Source organism: Eschrichtius robustus, chromosome 1, assembly GCF_028021215.1.
Source record: "Eschrichtius robustus isolate mEscRob2 chromosome 1, mEscRob2.pri, whole genome shotgun sequence".
Lineage (NCBI taxonomy): Eukaryota > Metazoa > Chordata > Mammalia > Artiodactyla > Eschrichtiidae > Eschrichtius > Eschrichtius robustus.
Window position 1 is genome coordinate 69,986,217 of NC_090824.1, and position 24,314 is coordinate 70,010,530.

Here is a 24,314-nt window from a genome sequence, read left to right on the forward strand (position 1 = left end):
CTACCAATTTAAATTCATAGCAGCTGCGTATGAGATTACCATTTTCCTGCAAAGTTGAAAACAACTAATCAAAAAAAAATATGTTGATGTTTGCTAACTAGAGGTATGAGGAATATATATATTCATTGTTTTCACTTTTATTTCTCTATGAATATGAATATGTTGCTTTTCCCTCTTTAATTGATTAACATGAGAGAATATTCATTTATTCATTGGTATGTGTAGATAACTATTGACTACCTATCTTGTATTTGGCATTGATTATATAATGGTGAGTAAAGTTGAGACAATTCCTGACTTCTCAGAACTTATAATACAATGAGAGTTTTAAAAATAAACCAATTTTATTGATAATTATTATTTTATGTATAATAAATAATCTTCACCAAGTCTTATTTCCATTTATTCTGTTATAACTGTGATTTTGCTATTTTTTGCCCTTGATTTTGTTTAAGAAGTTGTGTGATTTTGTGATTCTTTTGAAGGAACAAGCTCTCTATTTTATATTTTATTAATATCTTAATTACAGGTATTTCTTGCTGTTTTAATGTTTATTTTTTTCACAATTTAACTTTATGTCTTTTATGTTGTTCTTTCTCTAGATTCCTTAATTGAATACTTCATTAATTTATATTTTTCTTGATTTTTCTTTAAGCTTACTGTTAAAACTGATTTTTTCAATTTTCATTGAAAATTTGGTAATTTACTCTAGATTTTTTTTTCACATCTTTATTGGAGTATAATTGCTTTACAATGTTGTGTTAGTTTCTGCTGTACGACACAGTGAATCAGCTATATGTATGCCTATATCCGCATATTCCCTCCCTCTTGAGCCTCCCTCGCTATCCCACCCCTCTAGGTCTTCACAAAGCATCGAGTTGATCTCACTGTGCTATGCAGCAACTTCCCACTAGCCATCCATTTTACATTTTGTAGTGTATGTATGTCAATGCTACTCTTTCACTTCATCCCAGCTTCCCCTTCCTGCCCTGTGTCCTCAAGTCTGTTCTCTATGTCTTCATCTTTTTATTCCTGCCCTGCCACTATGTTCATCAGTACAGTTTTTTAGATTCCATATATATATACGTTAGCATACAGTATTTGTTTTTCTCTTTCTGACTTACTTCATTCTCTGTGACAGACTCTAGGTCTATCTACCTCACTACAAACAACTCAATTTTGTTCCTTTTTATGGCTGAGTAATATTGCATTGTATATATGTGCCACATCTTCTTTATCCATTCATCTGTTGATGGATATTTGGGTTGCTTCCATGTACTGGCTATTGTAAATAGCGCTGCAATGAACATTATGGTACATGACTTTTTGAATTATGGTTTTCTCAGGTTATATGCCCAGTAGTGGGATTGTTCGGTCATATGGTAGTTCTATTTTTAGTTTTTTAAGGAACCTCCATACTGTTCTCCATAGTGGCTGTATCAATTTACATTCCCACCAACAGTGCAAGAGGGTTCCCTTTTCTCCACACCCTCCCTAGCATTTATTGTTTCTAGATTTTTTGATGATGGCCATTCTGACCAGTGTGAGGTGATACCTCATTGTTGTTTTGATTTGCATTTCTCTAATGATTAGTGATGTTGAGCATCCTTTCATGTGTTTGTTGGCAATCTGTATATCTTCTTTGCAGAAGTGTCTATTTAAGTCTTCTGCCCATTTTTGGATTGGGTTGTTTGTGTTTTTGATATTGAGCTGCATCAGCTGCTTGTATATTTTGGAGATTAATCCTTTTTCAGTTGTTTTGTTTGCAAATATTTTCTCCCATTCTGAGGGTTGCCTTCTTGTCTTGTTTATGGTTTACTTTGCTGTGCAAAAGCTTTTATGTTTCATTAGGTCCCATTTGTTTATTTTTGTTTTTATTTCCATTACTCTAGGAGGTGGGTCAAAAAGGATCTTGCTGTGATTTATGTCATGGAGTGTTCTGCCTATGTTTCCCTCTAAGAGTTTGACAGTGTCTGGCCTTACATTTAGGTCTTTAATCCATTTTGAGTTTATTTTTGTGTATGGTGTTAGGAAGTGTTCTAACTTTATTCTTTTAAATGTAGCTGTCCAGTTTTCCCAGCACCACTTATCGAAGAGACTGTCTTTTCTCCATTGTATATTCTTGCCTCCTTTGTCAAAGATAAGGTGACTATATGTGCATGGGTTTACCTCTGGCCTTCCTATCCTGTTCCATTGATCTATATGTGTGTTTTTGTGTTAGTAGCTTTGTACTGTAGCTTTGTAATATAGTCTGAAGTCAGGGAGCCTGATTCCTCCAGCTCTGTTTTTCTTTCTCAAGGTTGCTTTGGCTATTCGGGGTCTTTTGTGTTTCCATACAAATTGTAAAATTTCTTGTTCTAGTTCTTTGCAAAATCCCATTGGTAATTTGAAAGGGATTGCATTAAATCTGTAGATTGCTTTGGGTAGTTTAGTCATTTTCACAATGTTGATTCTTTCAATCCAAGAACATGGTATATCTCTCCATCTGTTTGTATCATCTTTGATTTGTTTCATCAGTATCTTATAATTTTCTGCATACAGGCCTTTTGCCTCCTTAGGTACGTTTATTTCTAGGTATTTTATTCTTTTTGTTGCACTGGTAAATGGGAGTGTTTCCTTAATTTCTCTTTCTGCTTTTTCATTGTTAATGTATAGGAATGCAAGAGATTTCTGTGCATTAATTTTGTAGCCTGCTACTTTACCAAATTCATTGATTAGCTCTAGTAGTTTTCTGGTGGCATCTTTAGGATTTTCTATGTATAGTATCATGTCTGCTGCAAACAGTTACAGTTTTACTTCTTCTCTTCCAATCTGTATTCCTTTTATTTCTTTTTCTTTTCTGATTGCTGTGGCTAAAACTTCCAAAGCCATGTTGAATTATAGTGGTTAGAGTGGGACCACTTTTCTTCTTCCTGATCTTAGAGGCAATGCTTTCAGTTTTTCACCATTGAGAATGATGTTGGCTGTGGGTTTGTCATGTACTGCTTTTATTAGGCTGAGGTAGTTTCCCTCTATGCCCACTTTCTGGAGAGTTTTTATCATAAATGGGTGTTGAGTGTTGTCCAAAGCTTTTTCTGCATCTATTGAGATGATCATATGGTTTTTAATCCTTCAGTTAATATGGTGTACCACATGGATTGATTTGCATATACTAAAGAATCCTTCCATTCCTGGTATAAACACCACTTAATCATGGTGTATGATCCTTTTAATGGGCTGTTGGATTCTGTTTGCTAGTATTTTGTTGAGGATTTTTGCGTCTATGTTCGTCAGTGATATTGGCCTGTAATTTTCTTTTTCTGTGACATTTTTGTCTGGTTTTGGTGTCAGGGTGATGGTGGCCTCATAGAATGAGTTTCGGAGTGTTCCTCCATCTGCTATATTTGAGGAGAGTTTGAGTAGGATAGGTGTTAGCTCTTCTCTAAATGTTTGATAAAATTAGCCTGTGAAGCCATCTGGCCCTGGGCTTTTGTTTGTTGGAAGATTTTTAATCACAGTTTCAATTTCAGTGCTTGTGGTTGGTCTGTTCATATTTTCTGTTACTTCCTGGTTCAGTCATGGAATATTGTACTTTTCTAAGAATTTGTCTATTTCTTCTAGGTTGTCCATTTTATTGGCATGGAGTTGCTTGTAGTAATCTCTCATGATCCTTTGTATTTCTGCAGTGTCAGTTGTTACTTCTCCTTTTTCATTTCTAATCCTGTTGATTTGAGTCTCCTCCCTTTTTTTCCTGATGAGTCTGGCTAGTGGTTTATCAATTTTGTTTATCTTCTCAAAGAACCAACTTTCAGTTTTATTGATCTTTGTAATTGTTTTCTTGATTTCTATTTCATTTATTTCTGCTCCGATCTTTATGATTTCTTTCTTTCTGCTAACTTTGGGGTTTTTTGTTCTTCTTTCTCTGATTGCTTTAGGTGTAAGGTTAGGTTGTTTATTTGAGATTTTTCTTGTTTCTTGAGGTAGGATTGTATTGCTATCAACTTCCCTCTTAGAACTGCCTTTGCTGCATCCCATAGGTTTTGGGTCATTGTGTTTTCGTTGTCATTTGTTTCTAGGTATGTTTTGATTTCCTCTTTGATTTCTTCAGTGATCTCTTGGTTGTTTAGTAGCATATTGTTTAGCCTCCATGTGTTTGTATTTTTTACAGTTTTTTTTTTCCTGTAATTGATATCTAGTCTCATAGTGTTGTGGTCAGAAAAGATGCTTGATATGATTTCAATTTTCTTAAATTTGCCAAGGCTTGATCTGTGACCCAAGATGTGATCTATCCTGGAGAATATTCCATGTGCACTTGAGAAGAAAATGTATTCTGTTGTTTTTGGATGGAATGTCCTATAAATTAATGGTTAAGTCCATCTGGTCTACTATGTCATTTAAAGTTTGTGTTTCTTTATTTATTTTCTGTTTGGATGATTTGTCCATTGGTGTAAGTGGGGTGTTAAAGTCCCCCATTATTACTGTGTTACTGTTGATTTCCCCTTTTATGGCTGTCAGTATTTGCCTTATGTATTGAGGTGCTCCTATGTTTGGTGCATAAATATTTACAATTGTTATATCTTCTTCTTGGATTGATCCCTTGATCATTATGTAGTGTCCTTCCTTGTCTCTTGTAGTAGTTTTTATTTTAAAGTCTATTTTGTCTGTTATGAGTATTGCTATTCCAGCTTTCTTCTGAGTTCTATTTGCATGGAATATCTTTTTCCATCCCTTCACTTTCAGTTTGTATGTGTCCCTAGGTCTGTATTGAGTGTCTTGTAGACAGCATATACACAGGTCTTGTTTTTGTATCCATTCAGCCAGTCTATGTCTTTTGGTTGGAGCATTTAATCCATGTACATTTAAGGTCATTATTGATACCTATTTTCCTATTACTTTTTTAAAAATTGTTTTGAGTTACTTTTTGTAGGTCTTTTCCTTCTCTTGTGTTTCCTGCCTAGAGAAGTTCCTTGAGCATATGTTGTAAAGCTGGTTTGGTGGTGCTATATTCTCTTAGCTTTTGCTGTCTGTAAAAATTTTGATTTCTCCATTGAATCTGAATGAGATCCTTGCTGGGTAGAGTAGTCTTGGTTGTAGCTTATTCCCTTTCATCACTTTAAATGATCCTGCCACTCTCTTCTGGCCTGCAGAGATCATTTCTGCTGAATGATCAGCTGTTAACCTTATGGGGATTCCCTTGTATGTTATTTGTTGCTTTCCCTTTGCTGCTTTTAATGTTTTTTCTTTGTGTTTAATTTTTGTTAGTTTGATTAATATGTGTCTTGGCGTGTGTCTCCTTGGGTTAATCCTGAATGGGACTCTCTGCACTTCCTGAAAATTTATTGACTATTTCCTTTCCCATGTTGGGGAATTTTTCAATTATAATCTCTTCACATATTTTCTCAGACCCTTTCTTTTTTATTCTTCTTCTGGGATGCCTATAATTTGAATGTTGTTGTGCTTTAATGTTGTCCCAGAGGTCTCTGAGACTGTCCTCCATTCTTTTCATTCTTTTATCTTTATTCTGCTCTGTGCTAGTTATTTCCACCTTTCTGTCTTCCAGCTCACTTATCCGTTCTTTTGCCTCACTTATTCTGCTCTTGATTCCTTCTAGAGTATTTTTAATTTCAGTTATTGTGTTGCTTATTACTGTTGGTTTGCTCTTTAGTTCTTGTAGGTCCTTGTTAAATGTTTCTTGTATTTTCTCTATTCTATTTCCGAGCATTTGGATCATCTTTACTATCATTACTCTGAATTCTTTTTTCAGGTAGTTTGCCACTTTCCTCTTCATTTATTTGGTCTTGTGGGTTTTTATCTTGCTCCTTTGCCTGCAAGATATTTCTTTGTCTTCTCATTTTGTCTAATTTACAGTATTTGACGTCTCCTTTCCCTAGGCTGCTGGGTCGTAGTTCCTCTTGCTTCTGTTCTCCACCCCTGGTGGTGGGGTTGGTCGTGTCTTGTGTAGGCTTCCTGATGGGAGTGACTGGTGCCTGCGTTCTGGTGGGTGGAGCTGAGTCTTTTCCCTCTGATAAGCTGGGCTGTGTCAGGTGGTGTGTTTTGAGGTGTCTTTGAACTTAGTATGACTTTAGGCAGCCTCCCTGCTAATGGGTGCTGTTGTGTTCCTGTCTTGTTTATTGTTTTGTGTGAGGCAACCAGTGCTGGGAGCTGCAGGCAGTTGGGTGGAGCCGGGTCTTGGATTCAGATAGAGGCCTCCATGAGAGCTCTCGGTGATTAATCTTCCCTGGGGCCAGGAATTCTCTAGTGGTCAAGCTTCCTGGACTTGGTGCTCCCATCCCAGAGGCTCAGGCCTGACTTCTGGTTGAGGAACCAAGACCCCACAAGTCACTCGTCCTGGCAATAAAGGGATTAAAAAAATAAATAAATAAAAAGACTAACAAAAACACCAACAAATGGTCAAAAATGATTTTTTTAAAAAAGGAAAATTGAAAGGGGAAAGAAGACAGAAAAGCAATGTAGAAATAGAAATATCAAATATAAAATAAAAAGTATATTAAAGAAAGAAAGAAAAAGGCAAATAAAACCCCCGAGAAATAGTAAAAACAAAATCAAACAAACAAAAACAGAAACAAGGAAACACACACACACACACAAAAGAAACAAAAATAGAACCAAATAAAACAAAAAGCAAGAGAACACCCAAAGAGAAGAACCCAGAAATGAAATCAAACAATTATAATCAGAACTAAGAAAAACCTAAAACCTAAAAACAAAACCAAAGCAGTGTACCAAGTGGAGAATAAAACAAGGATATAGAACAAACCAATAAAAATGATTTAAAATAAAAAGGGAAAAACACAGAACAACAGAAAATTGATGTAAAAATAGAAATATATTAAAAAAAATTAAAAATGTTATAAAACACAAAGATCCTAAAAGACTAAATAAAAAACAAAACAAAACAAAAACAAAAACAAACAAAAGAAAAGAAACAAAAAAAGCCAGAACCAACAACAGAATGAATCAAAACATAATAAAATTAATAGTAATAATTATGTTTCCCTCCACTCTAAGTGTCCTTGCACACACCATGAGCCACAGCCCACCTCCACCTGCCCACCTCCTCCTCCTCTGCCTCTGGGCTGGTCTCTGGACCTGCTGTGGGCCCTGTGGGGACCACTCAGATTCTGATCTGCCCCAATTCCTGCCTGTGCTTGCCCCCAAAGTCCACAGCTGCAAGAGCTAGACCGTTTCCATTTGTGGGAACACTCATTGTCTGCTCAGATATTCCATAGATGCAGGATCTACCCAGCTGATTGTGGGGATTTAATCTGCAGCTTGTACAGCTGATGGAAAGATTTTTGATCCTCTTCCTTAGTTGCCCCATCCCTGTGGTTCAGCTTTGGTTTTACCCCCACCTCTGTGTATGGTCCACCCACAGGAGTCTGGTCCTGAGGCTGCCTTGGAGTTCTTGGGTCTGCCCCAGTCAGGACAGGGCGCAGAGGTGGTATGACTGCTTGGATCGCAGGAGCCCCAGTGGTGCCAAATGTGCAGGGAAGCCAGCGGCCACGGGTGCAATAGATATGGCCCTAGTGAGGGCCTTTTCAGGTGCCCAGCATAAGGCGCGTGAGGGCCGGCCCTGGCCGGGCTTTTTCTGGCATCTGGCAGCAGGCTCATGAAGGCCAGCCCTGAGAGGGCTTCTTTTATTGATCGTTGGCAGGCACCAGCGTGTAGGGAGAGAGAGAGGCTACAATAGTGGCTCCTCCCCCTGCATGTGACTCAGCAGTAGCACCCTGCTTCCATGGCAGTCCAGTCTTCCTCCGTAGGCATTCCCTGCTGCAGATTTCCTCCCTCCCATCCCCTCAGTCCATCTCCCCACAACCAACACTAGTTCTCCGGGTCTGTTCTCCAATCCCCACGCAGCAGCTCCCAGCCCCCTTGCACACCAGTGAACACACATCCAAGTCCTGGGTACCTAGGGCCACAGTACAGACTGTCTGTATTTCTCACCCTGTCCCATTTGCCACAGATCAGCTGCTTCACCCTCTTTCGACAGCCTCAGATGCTTCCCTTCTGTCCCAATCGATTTCCCCATTGGAGAGGGGATTTCCTCAAATTTGGGAATCTATCCTCTACTTCAGCTCCCCCACCCTGGGGTGCAGGTCCCACCCCGCTTCCTCTCTTCCTCCTTCTTCCTTCTTTTTTTTGTCCTACCCAGTTATGCAGGGATGTTTATAGTCCTTTCCAGTGTCCAAGGTCTTCTGCTAGTGTTCAGCCGGTGTTCTGTGAGAATTGTTTCATCTATAGATGTATTCCTGATGCATCCGTGGAGAGAGATGAACTCCACACCCTCCTACTCCTTCACCATTTTCTGTCCTCAGTCCACTAGATTTTTATTAAACTTTGTGCTCAGGGTCTCTCTGGAGGTTGTACTCATTATGTGTGCCCAGGCTGCAGTCTGAAGGGGCTGAAGGGTCACCTACTAGAAAAAGGAAGAGACAATAACACATGCCATAACTCTGCCTTATTCTAGTCCTCAGAAGCACGTCGCAAAATCCAGTCTATTAAATATCAAGAGGCAGGGATCATGAGAGCCCCGCCTTGAAGCTACCTTCCAAAGTGTATATCGAAATTTTGGTTTTCTGATTCTTGTGAGAATAAATTAGAGACATTGTGCTGTTTTACCTCTAAATATTTACCTCTAAATATTTCTAAATATTTCAGCATGTAATTCCAAAGAACAAGGATATTTACCTCTAAATATTTCAGCATGTAATTCCAAAGGACAAGGATATTTACCTCTAAATATTTCAGCATGTAATTCCAAAGAACAAGGATATTCTCTTACATAACAATAGTGGCGCTATCAAAATCAGGAAATCTGATGTTAATACACCAGAGTTAACTTATCTACAACTCTAGCCAATATTCACATTGCATCAACTGTCTCAATGCTTTCCTTTACGGCTTTTAAAAAAAATCTAAGATGCAGTAAAGACTAAAGAATGCAAAAATCTAAGATGTAAAATTAATTTTAGTCATGCCTCTTTAGTTTCTTCTAATCTAGAATACCCCTCAATTTGACTTTCTTGACTTTCACATTTGGAGGAGTGCAGGCGAATTATTTTGTACACTGTTCCTCAATTTGGTTTATCTTATATTTCTTTTTTTACTGAATTCAGGTTATGCATTTTGGCAAAAATACCACAGAATGGTGTTGTTTCCATCTGAAGACATGTGGTATCATTTGTCCCAGTAAAATAATGATGTTAATTTTGGTCACATTCTTAAGGTGGATATTTTCAGGTTTCTCCTGTAATTTTTTCTTTAATAAATAATTTGTGGGTAGATATTTTGACACTATGTAAATATTCTCTTCTTCATTCATTAAACTGTCACACAGTAGTTCTATCATCTTTTAAAATATATATATATATATTTTGTTCTTTTTCATATTCTTTTCCATTATAGGTTATTACAAGATATTGAGTATTGTTCCCTATGCTATAGAATAGTATCTTGTTGTTTATTTTATATATAGTAGCCCAAACTCCTAATTTACCCCTCCCCCTATCATCTTTTGATGACTCTCTAATTTCAGTATCTACTATATATTTTAGCCAGTATTCTAGAGTAAGGAAGAGTGTTCTTTTCTCCCACATTTAATTGATATTTTATGCATTCATTTATATCAAGGTGGATTCATGCACTCCTATTTTGTACATTGGGTTATCATTCATTAGCATGAATATTTACTTGGATCAGATTCTTCCAAATTTAGCCAGTGGGAGCCCCTTCAAGGTACTTTTATGTCCTCTGTGTATTTCCAGATCATTTGGGGAACATTTTCTAACTTTCACATGCAGAATTATTCCAGGCTCATCTTGTACTTACCATCTCTCCGAGCCCTAAAACCAGCTGGTTCTCAAAGGAATACTGGTTCTTTTTAGTGAAATGTGGTAATTTTTTAATATAAGAAGCAATTGAGGACTTCCCTGGTGGCGCAGTGGTTAAGAATCCACCTGCCAATACAGGGGACACGGGTTTGAGCCCTGGTCCGGGAAGATCCCACATGCCGCAGAGCAACTAAGCCCGTGCGCCACAACTACTGAGCCTGCGCTCTAGAGCCCAAGAGCTGCAACTACTGAAGCCCGCGTGCCTAGAGCCCCTGCTCCGCAACAAGAGAAGCCACCGCAATGAGAAGCCCATGCGCCGCAATGAAGAGTGGACCCCGCTTGACACAACTAGAGAAAGCCCGCACGCAGCAACAAAGACCCAACGCAGCCAAAATAAATAAATTTATTAAAGAAAGAAAAAAGAAACAATTGATCTAAACTAAAAAATGTTCACCCTTTTCTCCCAACCCCCACCCCCACCCCCACCTCTTGCAACCACCAATCTCTTCTCAGTATCTATGAGATTGTTTTGGTTTGTTTTTTAAGATTCTGTACATAAGAGAGATAATACAGTATCGCTTCCTCTGTCTGACATATTTCCCTTAGCACAGTGTTCTCAAGGTTCATCCATGTTGTTGTAAATGGCAAGATTTCATTCTTTTTTATGACTGAATAATATTTCATTGGATACTTTATATATCACAATTATTATACCATATATATACATACACACACACACACACATATATATATATATATATATATATACAACAATTTATTTTTCTATTCATTTATCTGTGTACACTTAGGTTGTTTCCATATATTGGCTATTATAAATAATACTGCAATGAACATGGGATGTATATCTTTTCAGATTACTGTTTTAATTTTCTTTGGATAAATACACAGAAGTGGAATTGCTGGTAGTTGATATGGTAGTTCTATTTAAAAATTTTAAAGGAACCCATATTGTTTTATTTATTTATAATAAATTTATTTTATTTACTTATTTTTGGCTGCATTGGGTCTTCATTGCTGTGTGAGGGCTTTCTCTAGTTGCAGCAAGTGGGGGCTACTCTTCATTGTGGCTCATGGGCTTCTCATTGCAGTGGCTTCTCTTGTTGTGGAGCATGGGCTCTAGGGAGTGTGGGCTTAGTAGTTGTGGCTTGCGGGCTCTAGGGCACAGGCTCAGTAGTTGTGGCAAATGGGCTTAGCTCCTCTGCAGCATGTGGGATCTTCCTGGACCAGGGCTCGAACCCATATCCCCTGCATTGGCATGCAGATTCTTAACCACTGCACCACCATGGAAAGCCAAATCCATAATTTTTAAATGCTGGCCTAACCATTTAGACTGCCACCAACAGTGCACAAAAGTTCCTTTTTTTCCACATCCTCGCCAACACTTGCTTATTGTCTTTTTGATAATAGCCAGTCTAACAGTTGTGATGTGATATCTCACTGTGATTTTGATTTGCATGATTAGCGATGTTGAATACCTTTTCATGTACCTCTTGGCTATCTGTATGTCTTCTTAGGAAAACTGTCCATTCAGATACTCTGCCCATTTTTTAATCAGATTTTTTAAAATATTGAGTTGTATGTGTTCTGTATATATTTTGGGTGTCAACCCTTTATCAGACATATGATTTGAAAATATTTTCTCCCTTCCATAGGTTGCCTTTCATTTTGTTGGTTTCCTTTGCTGTGCAGAGATTTTTAGTTTGATGTAGGCCCACTTGTTTATTTTTGCTTTTGTTGCCTTTGCTTTCAGTTTTGAATTCAAGAAATCATCACCAAGATTAATGTCAAGGAGTTTATCACCTATGTTTTCCTCAAGGAGTTTTATGGCTTCAGGTCTTATGTTCAAGTATTTAATTCATTTTGAGTTAATTTTTGTGTATGGTGTAAGATAGTGGTTCATTCTTTTGCATGTGGCTGTCCAGTTTTCCTAACACCATTTATTGAAGAGACTTTTTTCCTCATTGTATTCTTGGCTTTTTTTAAATCATAAAGTAATTGACCATATGTGCCCACTTTATTTCTGGGACCTTTATACCTTGATCTATATGTCCATGATGCCAATATTATACTATTTTAATTACAATGGATTTGTAATGTAGTTTGAAATCAGGGAGCATGATGCCTCTGGATTTCTTCTTCTTTCTCAAGATTGATTTGACTATTCAGGGTTTTTGTGGTTCCATATAAATTTAGAATTGTTCTATTTCTGTGAAAAATACCTTTGGGCTTTTGATAAGGATTGCCTTAAATCTGTATATTGCTTTGTGTAATATGAACATTTTCATAGTTTTAATTTTTCTAATCTATGAGCATGGAATATTTTTCCATTTATTTGTGTCTTCAGTTTCTTTCATTAGTGTCTTATAGTTTTCAACATATAGGTCTTTCACTTCTTTGGTTAAATTTCTAAATATTTTATTAATGCTATTGCCAATGAGATTTTTTTCTTAATTTCTCTAATATTTCATTATTTGTGTAAAGAAATGCAGATATTTCTCTGTTGATTTTTGAATCCTGTGACTTTATTGAATTCATTTGTTTATAACAGTTTTTGATAGATTTTTAGTTTTTTTTAATGTATAATATCATGCCAACTGAAAATAGTGACAGCTGTACTTTTTCCTTTCCAATTTGGATGTCATTTATTCTTTTTCTTGCCTAACTGATCTGGCTAGGACTTCCAATATTATGTAGAATTAAAGTGATGAGAGTAGACATCTTGTCTTGTTTCTGATTTTAGAGGAAAAACTTTCAGCTTTTCACCACTGAGTATGATGTTAGTTGTGGATTGTCATATGGCCTTTATTTTGTTGAGGAATGTTCCCTCTATACCCACTTTGTTGAGAGTTCTTATCATAAATGGATGTTGAATTTTGTCAAATGGTTTTTATGCATCTATTAAGATGATCATATGATTTCAATCCTTCATTTTGTTAATACAATTTATCACATTGATTTGGGATGTTGAACCATCCTTACATCCCTGAAGTAAGTCCCACTTAATCATGGTGTATAATCCTTTTAATGTATTGTTGAAATTGTTCTGTTAATGTTTCATTGAAGATTTCTGCTTCTATGTTTATCAAGGATTTTGACCTGTAATTTTTTGTGTGTGGCATTTTTGTCTGGTTTTGGATTCAGGGTTATGCTGGCCTTTTAAAATGTATTTGGAAGAGTTTCCCCATTTATTCATGTTGCTGTGTGTTTCTTCCTTTTTATTGTTTAGTATTCTATTTTACAAATATACTAACACGTTTATCTATTACTGTTGGACATTGGGTTGTTTTAGTTTTTCTACTCTGAATAAAGCTGCTATGAACATACTTCTACAACTCTTTTTTGTAGGCATATATTTTTATTTCTCTTGGAAACATAGCTAGGAATAGAAATGTGTGGTCATATAGTAAATGCATATTTAATTTTGTAAGAAATTACAGGACTTTTTTCTCCAGAGTCATTGTACTATTTTACCCTCCTGTCACAATCAATAATATATGAGATCATTCCATATCCTCCCTAAAAATTGCTGCTGGCTTTGTGGTCTTAATTTGCATTTCTCTGACGGCTAATGGTATTTAATATCTCTCTAAATGCTTATTTGCCATTCATATACTTTTATTTGTAAACTGTTTGTAGAAGTCTTTTTACTTATTTTTAATGAGTTATTTGCTTTTCTTTTTTGACTGTGGGTGTTCTTCATATAGTCTAAATATAAATCCATTGTCAGATATATATGTTGTGAATATTTTCTCATATGTAGCTTGAGGGAGTGGGTGACATTCTTTTTAATAATAATGATAATACTTATAATAAGATATTTTATCATTTGGTGAGGACCTATTATGTACCAGGTGTTTGAATAAGTACATTAGACACTATGTCATGTAATTTTCACATTGATATCAGAAAACCTTTGAGAATTTAGTTAAGAATATTATTTTTATTATTAATACAAATTTGTTTTATCGTATTTTACTTATCACTTCTATATTTTCCATAATACTTTTTATTTTAAAAACACAAAGTTTATAGATATATGTTTTTGAAAGGATAGAATCCTTTTTTTAAGAAACTTTTTCTCTTTTGGAAACGGAAAGCACATGAAATGCTCATGCTCCTACTTTTTTTAATCTTTCTTCTCTGTGTTCTGAAATAATTATCATATAAGTCTTCAGTGTTTCCATTAAGTGTTGCTGGTAAAACTCCATTGAGTTTATTTCCTCAGCAATTATAATTTTCATATCTATGATTGATTCTCTTTTCTCAGTTTTTCTACCGTAACTTCTCTTTTTATGTACATACAGTTAGTTCCCTTTTGAATCAAATTGAAAATGTTAAGCTTAGGAAAGTTTTTTTTTCCACTTCTTTTGTTAAGTTCTTTTCAAAAAGGGACATTTGTTATGATCTCATATATTATGCCCACCCTTTAAACTCCTGAATCATTCTACTCCCTCTATTAGAAGAGGGTCTATAATTGCATGGAATTTGGAAGTGATGTGGATTTTATTAAAGAATCTTAATCTTACATAGGCAAAAGGAAAAGAAGGCAATTTTCTAGTGATTGTCCATCTTTATATAATTTTAGTCAGTACTGAGTAAGGAATGCATAGAAAATACACACTATTTTGTCTTCCAAGATTACTGTAGAACACTAAAGTAAATGATGTGTATTCCCTCTTTAACTGCCTTAACAGGCAACATCCACGGAAAGGCTGAATATTTACAGTAATGTCATCTGTAGTATGTGAAAGATGGAAGTATCAATACTATGTACAATAGGGTTGGGAATCTATCCAAACTAATGTGCTTAGAACAACTGTTGTTCTTTTTTAAAATTTTTATTTATATTGGAGTATAGTTGATTAACAATGTTGTTGCATTCAGGTGTACAGCAAAGTGATTCAGTTATACATATATACGTATCTATTTTTTTTCAAGTTCTTTTTCCATTTAGGTTATTACAAAACATTGAGCAGAGCTCCTTATGCTATACAGTCATCCTTGTTGGTTATCTATTTAAATATAGCAGTGTGTATATGTCAATCCCAACCTCCTAGTCTATCCCTTACCCCCACCCTTCCCCCCGTAACCATAAATGCATTCTCTACGTCTGTTTCTGTTTTGCAAATAAGTTCATTTGTATCATTTTTTTTAGATTCCCCATATAAGTGATATCATATGATATTTGTCTTTCTCTGTCTGCTTTACTTCATTTAGTATGATAATCTCCAGGTCCAACCATGTTGCTGCATATGGCATTATTTCATTCTTTTTAATAGCTGAGTAATACTGTATATATGTGCTACATCTTTTTTATCCATTCATCTGTCAGTGGACATTTAGATTGCTTCCATGTCTTTGCTATTGTAAACAGCGCTGCAATGAACAGTAGGGTGCACGTATCTATTCGAATTATGTTTTTCTCCAGATATATGCCCAGGAGCAGGATTGCTGGATCATATGGTAGCTCTATTTTTAGTTTTTTACGGAACATCCATACTGTTCTCCGTAGTGGCTGTACCAATTTACATTCCTACCAACAGTGTAGGAGGGTTCCCTTTCCTCCACACCCTCTCTAGCATTTATTGTTCGTATTTTTTGATGATGGCCATTCTGACCGATGTGAGGTGATACCTCATTGTGGTTTTGATTTGCATTTCTCTAAAGATTAGTGATGTTGAGCATCTTTTCATGTGTATCTTGGCCATCTGTATGTCTTCTTTGAAGAAATGTCTATTTAGGTCTTCTGCCCATTTTGGGATTGTGTTTTTTGTTTGTTTGTTTGTTTGTTTGATATTGAGCCTCATGAGCTGTTTGTAAATATTGGAGATTAATCCCTGGTCAGTCGCATCATTTGGAAATATTTTCTCCCATTCTGTGGGTTGTCTTTTTGTTATGTGGTTTCCTTTGCTGTGCAAAAACTTTTAAGTTTAATTAGGTCCCAGTTGTTTATTTTTTATTTTATTTCCAATACTCTAGGTAACGGATCAAAAAAGATATTGCTGCAATTTATGTCAAAGAGCGTTCTGCCTATGTTTTCCTCTAAGAGTTTTATAGTATCCGCTCTTACATTGAGGTCTCCATTATATAGTCTTGCCTCCTTTGTCCTAGATTAATTAACCATAAGGGCATGGATTTATTTTTGGACTTTCTATCCTGTTCCATGGATCTATATTTCTGTTTTTGTTCCAGTACCATACTGTTTTGATGAGTGTAGCTTTGAAGTATAGTCTGAAGTCAGGGAGCCTGATTACTCCAGCTCCTTTTTTTTTTTTTTTTTTTTCTCAAAATTGCTTTGGCCATTTGGGGGTCTTTTGTGTCTCCCTACAAATTAAAAAAAATTTTGTTCTTGTTCTGTGACAAATGCAATTGGTAATTTGATAGGGATTGCATTGAATGTATAGAATGCCTTGGGAAGTATGGCCATCTTGAAAATATTGATTCTTCCAATTCAAGAACGTGGTATACCTTTCCATCAGTTTGTGTCATCTTCAATTTCTTTCATCAGCATCTTATAGTTTTTGGAGTACAGGTCTTTTGCCACTTTAGGTTGGTTTATTCCTAGGTATTTTATTCTTTTTTGGTGTGATGTTAAATGGGATTGTTTCCTTAATATCTCTTTCTGATATTTCATTGTTAGTGTATAGAAATGTAAGAGATTTCTGTGTATTAATTTTGTATCCTGCAACTTTACTGAATTCATCATTGAGCTCTAGTAGTTTTCTGGTAGCACCTCTAGGATTGTCTATGTATAGTATCATGTCGTCTGCAAACAGTGACAGTTTTACATGTTGTTTTCCAATTTGGACTCCTTTTACTTCTTTTCTTCTCTGATTTCCTTGACTAGGACTTCCTAAACTATGCTGAATAAAAGTGATGAGCGTGGACATCCTTGTCGTGTTCTTGATCTTAGAGGAAATGCTTTCAGCTTTTCACCATTGAGTATGATGTTTGCTGTGGGTTTGTCTTATATAGCCTTTATAATGTTGAGGTAGTTTCCCTCTATGGCCACGTTCTGGAGAGTTTTTATCATAAATGGGTGTTGAATTTTGTCCATAGTTTTTTCTTCATCTATTGAGATGATCATATGGTTTTTATTCTTCAGTTTGTTAATGTGGTGTATCACATTGATTGATTTGCATATATTGAAGAACTCCTGCATCCCTGGATAAATCCCACTTGATCATGGTGTATGATCCTTTTAATGTATTGTTGGATTTGGTTTGCCAGCATTTTGTTGAGGATTTTTATGTCTATGTTTATCAGTGATATTGGACTGTAATTTTCTTTTTTGTGGTATCTTTGTCTGGTTTTGGTATCAAGGCTATGGTGGCCTCATAGAATGAGCTTGAGTGTGTTCCTTCCTCTGCAGTTTTTTAGAAGAGTTTCAGAAGGATAAGTTTAACTCTTCTCTAAATGTTTGATAGAATTAACCTGTAAAGCCATCTGGTCCTGAACTTTTGTTTGTTGGAGTCTTTCAATCAAAGTTTCAATTTCAGTACTTGTGATTTGTCTGTTCATATTTTGTATTTCTTCCTGGTTCAGTCTTGGGAGAGTGTGCCTTTCTAAGAATTTGTCTATTTCTTCTACGTTGTCCATTTTATTGCTATATAGTTGCTTCTAGTAGTCTCTTATGATTTTTTGTATTTCTGTGGTGTCTGTTATAACTTCTCCTTTTTCATTTCTAATTTTATTGATTTGAACCCTCTCCCTTGTTTCTTCATGTGTCTGGATAATGGTTTATCAATTTTGTTTATCTTCTCAAAGAAACAGCTTTTAGTTTCATTGTTTTCTTCATTTCTATTTCATTTATTTCTGCTCTGATTTTTATCATTTCTTTCCTTCTACTAACTTTGGGTTTTGTTTGTTTTTCTTTTTCTAATTGCTTTAGGTGTAAGGTTAGGTTGTTTATTTGAGATTTTTCTTGTTTCTTGAGGTAGGATTGTATTGCTGTAAAATTCCCTCTTAGAACTGCTTTTTCTGCATCCCACAGGTTTTGGGTCATTATGTTTTCATCGCCATTTGTTTCTAAATATTTTTTGATTTCCTCTTTGATTTCTTCAGTGATCCATTGGTTGCTCAGTAGTGTATTTTGTAGCCTCCACGTGTTTGTGTTTTTTGGCTTTTTTTTTTTTTCCTTGTAATTGATTTCCAATCTAATAGTGTTGTGGTCATAAAAGATGCTTGATATGATTTCAGTTTTTTTAAATTTATCGAGGCTTGCTTTATGGCCCCTCATGTGAACTATCCTGGAGAATGTTCCATGTGCCTTTGAGAAGAATGTGTATTCTGCTGTTTTTGGATGGAATGCTCTTTTAATATCAGTTAAATCCATCTGTTCTAATGTGTCATTTAAGGCCTGTGTTTCCTCAATGATTTTCTGTCTAGATGATCTGTCCATTGATAAAAGTGGGGTGTTAAATCCCTCACTATTCTTGTGTTACTGTTTGTTGATTTCTCCTTTTATGGCTGTTAGTATTTGCCTTAAATATTGAGGTGCTCCTGTGTTGGGTGCATATATATTTACAATTGTTATATCTTCTTCTTGGATTGATCACCTGATCATTATGTAGTGCCCTTCTTTGTCTCTTGCAACAGTCTTGACTTTAAGGTCTATTTTTTCTGATATGAGTATTGGTACTCCAGCTTTCTTTTTATTTCCATTTGCATGGAATATCTTTTTCCATCCCCCCACTTTCAGTCTGTAAGTGTCCTTAGATCTGAAGTGGGTATTTCGTAGACAGCATGTATATGGGTCCTATTTTTAATCCATTCAGCCATTCTATGTCTTTTGGTTGGAGCATTTAATCCGTTTACTTTTAAGGTAACTATCAATATGTATGTTCTTATTGCTATTTTGTTAATAGTTTTGGATTGGTTTTTGTAGGTTTCTTCTCTTCCTCTTTTGTTCTCTTCTCGTGATTTGATGACTAAATTTAGTGTTGTGTTTGGATTCCTTTTTCATTTTTGTGTCTGTATCTATTGTAGATTTTCATTTTGCAGTTGCCTTGAGGCTTTGTCATAGCAGTCTGTGTATATACAAGGATTGTCTTAAGTTGCTGTTCTGTTAATTTCAAGTGCATTTCCTATACCCTGCATTTGTACTCTCTTCTTCTCACGATTACTGTTTTTGATATCATATTTGTGTGTGGATGATTGCATACCTTTATTGTATGTTTGCCTTTACTGGTGAGCTTTCCCATTCATAATTTTCGTGTCTCTAGTTGTGGCCTTTTATTTTTCCCACCTAGAGAAGTTCCTTTAGCATTTGTTGCAGAGTTGTTCCAGTGGTGCTGAATTCTCTTAGGTTTTGCTTGTCTGTAAAAGTTTTGATTTCTCCATTGAATCTGAATGAGAGCCTTGCTGCATAAAGTATTCTCATTGTAGGTTTTTCCCGTTCATCACTTTAAATATATCTTGCTCCTCCCTTCTGGCCTGCACAGTTTTTGCTGAGAAGTCAGCTGATAACTTTACAGGAATTCCCTTGTATGTTATTTGTTGCTTTTCCCTTGTTGCTTTTAGTATTTCTCCCTTGTCTTTAATTTTTGTCAGTTTGGTTACTGTGTGTCTCATTGTGTTCCTCCCTAGGTCTATCCTGCCTGGGACTATCTGTGCTTTCTGGACTTGGGTGACTGTTTCCTTTTCCATGTTAGGGACATTTTCAGCTATTATCTCTTCATATATTCTCTCAGGTCTTTTCTCTCTCTCTTCTCCTTCTGGGAGCCCTGTAATGTGAATGTTGGTGCATTTAATGTTTTCCCAGTGGTCTCTTAGACTGTCTTCATTTTTTTTTCATTTTTTTTCTTCATTCTGTTCAATGGAAGTGATTTCTCCACTATTCTGTATTCCAGCTCACTTATCTGTTCTTATGTCTCAGTTATTCTGCTATTTGTTCCTTCTAGTGTATTTTTCATTTCAGTTATTGTATTCGTTCATCTCTGTTTGTTTGTTGTTTAGTTCCTCTAGGTCTTTATTAAACATTTCTTGTGTCTTCTCAATCTGTGCCTTCATTCTTTTTTTGAGATTTTTGGATCCCTTTACTATCATTACTCTGAATTATTTTTCAGGTGGATTGCCTATCTCCACTTCACTTAGTTGTTCTTCAGGGGTTTTATCTTGTTTCTTCACCTGGGACATATTCCTCTGCTGTTTCCTTTTGTCTCACTTTCTGTGATTGTGGTTTCCATTCCACAGGGTGCTGGGTTATAGTTCTTCTTGCTTCTGCTCTCTGCCCCCTGGTGGGTGAGGCTGTTTAAGAGGCTTGTGCTGTCTTCCTGCTGGGAGGGACTGGTGCCTGCCCACTGGTGGGTGGAGCTGGGTCTTGTCCCTCTGGTGGGCAGGGCCATGTCAAGGGGTGTGTTTAGTGGGCAGCTCTGTGCTCAGGAAGACTTTAAGCAGCCTGTCTGCTGATGGATGGTACTGTTTTCCTGCCCTGTTGGTTGTTTGGCCTGAGGCTTCCCAGCACAGGAACCTACAGGCTGTTGGGTTTGGCCAGGCCTTATTGAGAAAACGGTAACCTCCAGGAGGGCTCACACTAATGAATACTCCACAGAACTACTACTGCCATCGTCTTTGTCCCTGTAGTGCGCCATAGCTGCACCCCACCTCCGCAGGAGTCTCTCTAATACTAGCTGGTAGGTCTGGCCCAGGCTCTTATGAGGTCATTGCTTTTTTCCATGGGTCCTGGTGTGCACAAGACCTTGTGTGCACCCTTCAAGAGTGGAGTTTCTATTTCCCTTAGTCCTGTGGAATTCCTGCGATCAAACTCAGCTGGCCTTCAAAGACAGATTCTCTGGGGGCACTTCCTTCCATTGACAGACCCCCAGGCCAGGATCCTGATGTGGGACTCAGAACTTCCCTGTGGGAGAGCTTCTGTGGTATAATTATTTTCCAGTGAGTGGGTCACCCACCCGATGGGTTTGGGATTTGATTTTATGGCGTTTGTGCCCCTTCTACTGTCTTGATGTGGCTTCTTCTTTGTTTTTGGATGTAGGATATTTTTTTTGGTAGGTTCCAGCATATTTTTTGTTGATGGTTGTTCAGCAGTTAGCTGTTATTTTGGTATTTTCATAAGAAGAGTTGAGCTCACATCCTCCTACTCCACCATCTTGTCTCCATCCTTAGAACAACTGTTATAGATTCAGGTGCAGCAGATTCCAACAGATCCAATATTTGCATCCCACTCCCTGCCTTACCTCACTATTCAGCTCCCCACACCCTGATCTCTAGGTCATGAGGTCAAACATTATGTTAGGGAATAGCAGAAAAACACACTTTATCAATGTTAGAAAAAGATGGTCTGGGCAGACATCCCTCTGGGATGATAAGGTCCTCCTCCTAAGGCACAGGAGTTCGGAATACAACCTGATTTCAAAAACCTAGATTTCAGCACTCACTCTGACTTGAGTCGGCACTTTTATCTAGGCTATACTATAAAAATCCATTAGTGGGGTCTTTGTGTTTTACCATAGTGCCAATATGCATTTTCAGGCAGGTTCCTTTTTCTCCTTACCTGATTGTTCCATCTCTCATTCTGGTTTATTTCATGTCTAATTTCTTAAAATGTCAATATTTGTATGATGTTCTCTTGATGCTTGCTGGAATATATAATTTGTCCTGTTAAATTTATTTGATCATTTGAGATTTAAATACATAACACCAACCATTTATTTTGAACAGAAACTACTTTAGGAAAATAGGGCATTTTATAAAATATTTGGTTTTTGCAGTAATTATATTTTTGAAAGATGTTTTGCACTCAGAAAGTTCACCTTCTATAAACTGTCATATTTTCTCATAAAACTAGTGGTTTCTCAATGTTAGTGACTCCTTAGAAAAGGAAGGCTGTGCTTGCCTAATTTTGGTTTATAATAGTTAAATATGAGATTTGTGTAGTTTGAATACTTCAAATTTAAATGGAAATAATCTTTATAGTAAGTTAGCTTTATTATTATTTGCTTTATTTATTATTACTAAGATCAGAAGGACTGAGAGAAGTGAGGTGGCAGTTGGAACCACAGAAGTGTCTCAGTCTCTGTTTTCTGGGCTTGCTGTGAGTGCTCACTAAAAGAACAGGGCTTAGCAGGATTTGCTCTTCATTCAGGATGACTCTTAGTGGAAGAATAATACTTGGGATCATAGACCTCTGGTGGGATCTAAATCTTATTAATTTCAGAGACAAGGAAAGTTGTGTCTCAAAGGACCCTGCAACCTAAACTTAACCCTCTGAGTTATGGGATGTCAGCTAATTGCTACCGGTGTGTCTGTCCTTGACTTTGTACTTGTCCTGCTTTTTCACTGAAGGATGGTTGCACATTAACCCATTATCAGTTTTTTAAATGTAATCTTAGCTGTACCAATTGTACCAAAAATTCCTCAGAGGTTCTGACTTGTGGATGGTGCTCAGTCATAGTTTCCAGTTCTGGTACAGAGCTAGGAACTACTTGTGTATTTGGTTGCATAGGCAATAAAATATAGTGAATACATAGCACAAATTCTAGAATTTGACCACCTACATTTGAATTCATGTTCTGCCAGTTATTTAGCCTTGTGGACTTGGGAACATTGTTAAACCTCTCTAAGGCTTTGTTTTCTATGTTTTTGAAATATAATAGAGTAAATGAATCTATTTACATATACATAGATGTATATATCTATATCAGAGCCTAGCACATCATAGCACATAGTAAATGTTATACATTTACTATTTTTATCATTCCCACTGAAATTTGAGTTAATGTGGACCTCCACTTTCAGATCCAACATGTAAGAAGAACTTAGAATAAATACAGCACACATACACTCTCACCACCTAGGCATATCATATTCAGACTACAGAAAACCAGAGACAAGGAAAGTCTTGAAGGCAACCAAGGAGTAACAAAATATCTTAATTAGAGAGAAACAAAAAAGAAATGTAACAAATAGAAAACAGTTACAAGATGATAAATATCAATCTATCTTAATAAGAAATGTAAATGTGAATAATCTAAATGCAGCCATTAAAAGATAGAAATTCTAGGACTGGATATGCAGTTTCTCTACAAAAAATTAAAAACCAGTTAAAAACTTAGATTAAAAGTAAATCCTGGGCATATACCTGGAAAAAGCCATAATTCAAAAAGATACATGCACTCCAGTGTTCATTTCAGCACTATTTACAATAACCAGGAGATGAAGCAACCTAAATGTCCATCAACGGAAGAATGGATAAAGAAGATGTGGTACACATATACAATGGGATATTACTCATAAAAAGGAATTTGCAGAGACGTGGATGGACCTAGAGACTGTCATAGAGTGAAGTAAGTCAGAAAGAGAAAAACAAATATCGTATAGTATCGCTTGTACGTGGAATCTAGAAAAATGATACAGATAAACTTATTTGCAAAGCAGAAATAGAGACACAGGTGTAGAGAATGGACGTATGGAGACTGGGGTGCAAGGTGGGGTTGGATGAATTGGGAGATTGGGATTGACATATATACACTAATATGTATAAAATAGATAACTAATGAGAACCTGCTGTATAGCACAGGGAACTCTACTTAATGCTCTGTGGTGACCTAAATGGGAAGAAAATCCAAAAGAGAGGGGAGGGGATATATGTATATGCATAGCTGATTCATTTTTCTGTGCAGCAGAAACTAACATTGTAAAGCAACTATACTCCAATAAAAATTAATAATAAAGAAAGTAAAGGGATTGATAAAGATACACCATGCTAATACTAATCAAACCAGGAGAATATGCTTTAGTTGTTACCTTATCCAGAACTCAACACATACCCTTCCTTCCTGCTATGTGAGGGGAAAGGCTGATGTATCTGGTATAATCTTTGAAGTTACTCTCATTTTCTTTTTTAAAATAACATTATCAGGATTACTCAGAGTTGGTTATCTGATCTGCTTCTGAGAAATTCCCACATTATCCTTAACTCATTCTTTCTTCAGCTTAAAATTTCTGCTTCCCTGAAGTCTGATTTAACCATGTTCCATATGCAAACTAGCTAGGAGTTTTAATAACCGTGATCTCAATGAGAGTTAACAGTGTGACATGGCTGTCAAAAGACAGCTAATGCATTATACATGTTATTCAAAGAAATATAGTATTCAGAATAAAGAAGGAGATAGTTTTACTATTTTGTGCATTAATCATACGTCATCTGGAATATCATTTTTGTTCTTTGCATCACTTTTAAGAGGACATTGATAATGCATAAACATGTCCTGAGATGGGTGACTGAGATTTTGAAGCCATTTCAAATAAGGAAATTTTGAGCAATTAAAAACTAAGACATTTTAGGGAAGAAGTATTAAATGGCTAAATAAAATTTGATGGACTGGCATTCTGGAAAAGCAATTATACTCAGTTGGATATGATAAGGGGGGAGGAAACTTCATCTTAGGATAAGGAGAAACTTCCTCATAATTATAACTGCCCAACTTTGGAATGGACTGTGTT